We start from the raw sequence: 6,746 nt of genomic DNA, 5'->3' as shown, positions 1-6,746 counted from the left end.
CATTATTATGGAAACGTCATGGCATCTAATGAATATCAATAATGAAAACGAATTTCACCCTCTTTAAGGTCTAAGATGGGAAAAGGCCATGATCAAACCATCAAAAGGATCATGTGTTTAAAGTAGTTAAAATACTAAATTACTGTCTTAAACATATATACAGTCTTGGTCTAGTTTTAGTCTATTTTATTTGCATAGCCCTTTATCACAGTCAAGTCTCAAAGGGCTTTACATGCCATTATATACACGTCATATACCATACTACATCATACATATACATGACACATATATATACACACATCACACACTAGGTCATATATGTACATACTTCATATACATTGTTTACTACATCATATACATACTATACATCATATACTAGAGCAGGGATTCTCAACCTTTTTCATATCAAGTACCCCTAATTTACTCCACAATAGGGCCACGGACCCCCATTTGATGAGATTTTGTCTCTCTGACCCAAATCTGAGAATATTTTTATTGTTAGATATGATTTTGTCCAGAATTCCATGACTATCTGTGTTGTAGGTAAAGAGATAACAGTGAAACTATGACCAAAATAATCATTCTTCTACATTCTCTAATTGTGTTTACTTCTTGTAAATGGAAAAAATGGTGAAGTTTAACAATTCATCAATTTGCTGGGGACCCCCTGGAACCCCCTCAAGGACCCCTGGTGGTCATGTTGAGAACCACTGTACTAGAGCATACATCATATAACCATACCATACATACACACGCCTATGGGCAATTTAGAGTCTTCAATTCACGTGACCTGCATGTCATGTGAATGTGTTTTCTCCATTCTGACATGAATGACATGAATATATCACCAAGTTTCATAGGTTTTCCTCATCACCTTCTCTGGGATTCTTTGATTTAAAAGGACAAACACTGAATTTCAGTTTTGGAATATGTAATTCCTATAACCAGGGCCTGTATTGTGAAAATTCACTACTATTCCCCAGGCAGAAATGACAGAAAAACAACCATTCTGTCCGCTGATGGACAAGAGGATGAACAAAACTATCTTAAGTTCAGATGTGTAACAGAAGGGATAGTGGGCAGGATTTTTCATTGGAACGCATATTAATGAAAGTGAGTTTTCTCATAGTTTTGCCACAAAAAGGGCAAATCACTCACTGCTAAATCAATACATTGAAGAGTATCTCAAAATGCAGGGGAGACAGAGGGATAAGTCATTATTTTAGATGTCCTATCATGCTACTTCTCATCACAGCATTATTAAAAATCAGCTTTTGAAAGTGGTGTAAATAGTTTGCATGTTTCAGAAACCCTTTTCTCAGTCTCTTGTTATATGATGTACAATAAAATACTTAATGGAATACTTTTATGGTGCTTCCGGATATTTCTATTGAAACTGATTAACTCTTACTGTGAAATAGATTAACATGGTTTATTTTGGAGAGGCTGACTCCCTCTAGTGTACGCTTGAGGAATGAGGACGCCTCTTAGTGGTGAAAGTAGGGAAGGGCAGTTTATACAGTCTGCTTGCTAGAGCCAGTGTGAGAAATGTACAGTAGAAGGCCTGACAATAAGTAGTATGCAAACTCCTGGTGAACATGTCAATGTAATTGGAGAGGACACTTGCTTTCTCTTTCACCTCAGTGTCAACCGCTATACATTCATGTCAACAGTAAGTGTTTATCTCACCATGAGATTTGTGACTCCTAGTTGAGGGGGAACTTGTTGGAGGAGAGGAGAGGAAAAGAGAGGAGAGGAGAAGAGAAGAGGAGAAGATGAAAAGAGAGGAGAGGAGAGGAGAGGAGAGGAGAGGAGAGGAGAGGAGAGGAGAGGAGAGGAGAGGAGAGGAGACTTGTGACTAATGTTTCCTGGATAGGATCTAAGGATGTTTCTGAAAGCCGAATTGGACAGTGATGTAATGCAGTGTCCAGGATGTGGAGCCTGTGCTGTTCTGTAATTATGCTTGAAAGGAGGATTTGAAAAAGGAGCTGTCTGTCTGGCCTTTGTTTCACTCCTCTCCAGTGAAACCAAGATGATCTCTGCACTGAAGTGCTTTTGGGAAACCCAGACACAGATGTTAAACAAAAAGTTAAACGGAAAAAGAACAGCATTGGCACTTACCAAGCATTTTGAGGAACTCTTCAGAGATTTTCTCATTTTATCATTTCCTATCTCCTATTTCAGATAATAACACAGAAAGACACTATGAAAGTTGGTGAAAATATTCGGTAACGCTTTATACAAGCACCGATAACATTTGTTTTGTCCCCCTAATTACGTTATTGTACACTGTAATTATTTATTAATGTACCTTATATATCTCTCATAATTACAAAATTGTTACCCCTTAATTCCCAGACTTCTTGTTTTGTTACCCTGTAACTACAGCATTGTTATTTTATTAGTACCCCATAATTACAAACTAGTTACACTGTAATTAGCAGACTGTAAAATAAAGTGTTACCATAATAATAATAAAGTGTTTTTTTTTGTTTTTGTTTTTTTACAGAAAACAAGTGGTTTATTAAAAGCAAAATGGACTCTCAGTGAAAAAACAGCCACATTTAGAATAAATATTGATTATATTGTTAGTAATAGAGGTATAGAAAATGTTAATGGCCAACATATATTTACTAATTCCATTACACTTTCACTGCTCTAGGCTGCAGGTTACCCATAACTGCAGGAATAACGGTGTGTTTTGAATATATGCGCAAAGACATTATAACAGTAGTGTGCAAATAAATGTATTCAAATAAAATGATTCAGCTGATGACAGGAGTTCAGAAGTGGACTGCAGGTGAGAGGGTGTTCAAGCAGGGCTTTGGCTCATCTCCTTCTGTCTGGCAGGTCTGTTGGAGCGGCGTCTCTGCTGTTGCAGCCATGTTGTCAGCAGATTTCTTGTTTTTCCCCCTGAATATGCGGGATAACCATGAAAAGAAGCCACGCTTCTTCTTCTTCTTTGGTTTTGTCAACAGGCTGTCTTTGGCACTGGAACTCTGAGGTCCTGTAGGTTTGACCAGTTGGACGGGTGAAAGTGTCTTTTCCAGGGTCAGACAGGACAGATCCTTGGTGTCCTTTACAGTTTCAACCAGGCTTGGTGGAGCTTTGGCCTCAACCTGGATGGCTGGAGCCTGGGACTCCTGAAGCAGGTTGGTTGATCCTTCCTTAAGCAGGTGAATCAGGGTGTCTTCAGCAAGAGAGACGGGGAGAGCCTCCTCTGAGGTGGAGTTGTCAGGTCCAGCAGAGAGGACGGTGACTTTTGTTCCCTCACAACATTCAGGTTGATGCAGGACAGGGACAGAGCTTTCAGCAGCGGCCTCAATCTGTGCACAGGAGTTGACCGTTTCCCTCTTGCTGATAAAATGACATTGTTCTTCCTCCTTCTCCAAGTCCTGGAGGAACAGCATCAGTTTAGAATCAGCTTTGATGATTGGCTCCCATTCATCAAGATGATCTTGAGTAGGGGCATGGTGTGCAGCGCAGGCAGCCAGAAATGTAGAACTCACTGTTGTGGAAGCAGAGATGTGCTTTTCACTAAGTTCCTCCTCCTTCAGGAGGACTGAGAAGAACTGCATCAGGTGAGAATCAGTGCTGCTGACAACAGGTTCCCATTTGTCAAGCTGGTCCAGAGTCGGCCCATGCTGTGGGGAGCAGTCAACTACAAATCTAGAGAGATGTGATGAAGCGTAGAGGAGCTCCTCACCAAATCCCTCCTTCTCCAAGTCAAAATGGGATTTGACCAGTGGCTCCCACTCATCAAGGCAGTCCAGAGTGGATCCACAGGGTGAGCAGCAGTCAGCCACAAATCCAGATGTGTCACCTGGGGGAGCATAGAGGTATCTCTGTCCAACTGTCTCCAGGTGGTAGTCATCATCAAAACCATTGGGGGAGTGCTGAAGCAGCCTCAATCTCTCAATGAGTTTGAAGTCATCAGTCATTTGAGCCTCATGGGCTGGAGCCTCAACAAGGCGGAGCAGGTTGGACTGAGCCTCAACATGCTGAGCTGGGTGGATGGATGCTCCAGCATTATCTAACTCTGTGACTTCGGTCATGAGAGGAGACTCTTTCTCTGTGGGAGGAAGGTCTCCTTTGTCCATATCCAAGAGAAGTTTGCATGCTGATGAAGCTGTGCTGACTATTGGTTCCCATATGTTGATGCTCTCAAATCCACAAGCAGGTTTGGAGCCGAGACCAACAGCAGACTGAGGTGAAAGGTCACAGTCGAGCTCAGCAGTCACTCCAGAGAAACTAGAGGCTTCAGCATAAAGGTACTGCTCCTTATTCAGGACTTTCGCAAACATGCAGTTGATGTTTTCATGGCGATCGTCATTAAGGGCATTGAGTTGAGCGACCATTTGCATTGATGCTGAAAGAAATGCAATGCCAACATCTTAATAATCAAACAACCTTGAGTCCTCTGTACTAATCTTTTTATATTAAATAATAAAATTAAAAATACATGTGGCTTACCAAGATGGAAATCACTCTCCATGTTTTCCTTTCTGAAAGGTAGATATTATTGATGTTTCTCCAAATGAATGCAAGTGAGTTTTCTTTCTCAATTTGCAGGTGAACACCGATCAGAAAAGAAAACTGTGAGACTCTGCGTGTGTGTTCAGGTCAATCGCTCCTTTATGACTCTGACATTCTAATTCTATGAACTCTGCTGCATTCTGTCCAGCTGCATTATGACTCATCAGATGAAGCTCAGGCCCCAAACTTTGATGACAGAGATGTCCCACTTTATACATGGTTTATAAACTACACACGATTAAAAAACACAACTGAATATTTGGAATTTGTATTAAGATAGCGTATTTTTTATGCGGAAAACATCAATTTAATTGCTAATTCTTATTGCACTTTCACTGTTTTAAGTTCACTGTTTTCAAGTTAGCTCACTCTAATCTTACTACTACCTACTACTATTACTACTATATATTACTATTACCCATTACTACTACCTACTAACATATCTGAGGGAATACTTTAGGAAAATAAAAAGTAAAGTTATTCATCTTCAATTCAGCTTTTCAGGTGTAGAATTTCTTTTTTCCAGAACAACCTGCATCAACCCATGTAGTTAACAGAAACATGGGTAGCACTTTACAATGGCCGTTTTCCAGTGCATGAACTTTTAAGCACCGATAACATTTGTTTAGTCCCCCCTAATTACGTTATTGTACCCTGTAATTATTTTTTAAGTATGCAGTAATTACGATAACAGTTACACCATACCTTTTAAATCTCTCATAATTACAAAATTGTTACCCCTTAATTCCCAGACTTCTTGTTTTGTTACCCTGTAACTACAGCATTGTTATTTTATTAGTAATTACAAACTAGTTACACCGTAATTAGTGGGCTGTAAAATAAAACGTTACCAAATATTCTATTCTTATGTAATGTATAGATATCTTCTGTACATTCAAATGTTTTGGTCAGGATTCTGAGCTTCATTAATTACATTTACATAGTATCATCATTACACCAAAACACCCCAGACAAAATGCTCCAGACAAAACTCCCCAGGCATATTCCACATAAATCAAGTATATAATAAAGTTTTCCAACCCATATCAACTTGTATGGCAGCATTTGGAGTAAATTTGCCAACTCAGGTAGAATCTCCATGCCCTATAAACAGCGTTAACACAGAGCTTTTATAACCCAGTACTGCAGCAACATGAGAATGGGCAGCACCATGCAGTCAGACAGTTTAGTATAAAGCATTTTAATGGAAGGCCACCCATGTATTTACACTGAGCTATGACACCACCTAGAGCTCTATGTGCATGCACTGCCAAGTGTTTAATGGTTTCACTGTAGTGTAGAGATTCTGGTAAGATGAGCCCCAGGTATCTGTACTCTTTAACATCCTCTAGTGGTAAAGGGCCACAGGACAGGATAAATGTTGTTGATGGCCATGATGGATTTCTGAAGTGCACTACCTTTGTTTTGTCAACATTTATGTTCAGTTCAGACCAGAACTAGCATCTCCTGTGATTCTGCTTCAGTTTCCAGAATCAAAACAATGTCATCTGCATATAAAAGAGTGGATAATTGTTCATTTTCTATACAAACATCCTTGCCTAAGGCTTTGATTGACAGGGCACCTTCATTTATGTACAAAAAACACAAAATAGGTGATAAAATGGAGTCTTGCTTTACACCAGAGTTAACTGGGAACCAGTCTGAAAGTCAGCCATTAACACAGACGCAACACTTGATGTTCTTAAACAGAGAGATGAGGCTATTCATTAATCAAAATCATGAAACCAGTGAAACTAAGGAAATATACACTGTACATTTTGATCTGATGACCTATATCACTGTGCATGTACCCTGCTGTTGCCTGACCACCTGGCTGCCTAATTGCTTCTATTCCTGCTGTCTTTAAAAAGGCTGAACCATGCACAACAAGGCCTAGGGCCGAGAGGTCTGTGTCCTCCTTTTATCTCCCCTGCACCGTCTTTAATAAAAGATGTTTGAAACAATTTAGTGTACGGACTGTGTTGTTGAGGGCGAACCACTGCTACAAGTGTCGAAGGCACTTTGTCAGGAAACAGACAGGAAGATATAAAGAGCACGTACAAAAACAATCAGCTGCCTGGCCTATAAGCCCGGCCGCCTAACAATGAAAAATCAAATAAAATCACCATAATAGCTCATGACTTACCAACTAATGTTACTGCTAACATGCGCTTAGCAAGGCTGACTGTTAAACATTATATCCTCAACAA

This window comes from Centroberyx gerrardi, chromosome 16 (genome assembly GCF_048128805.1).
Source record: "Centroberyx gerrardi isolate f3 chromosome 16, fCenGer3.hap1.cur.20231027, whole genome shotgun sequence".
Taxonomy (NCBI): domain Eukaryota; kingdom Metazoa; phylum Chordata; class Actinopteri; order Beryciformes; family Berycidae; genus Centroberyx; species Centroberyx gerrardi.
The sequence above is the reverse complement of the archived record's forward strand: the minus strand, read 5'-3'. Positions refer to the sequence as shown.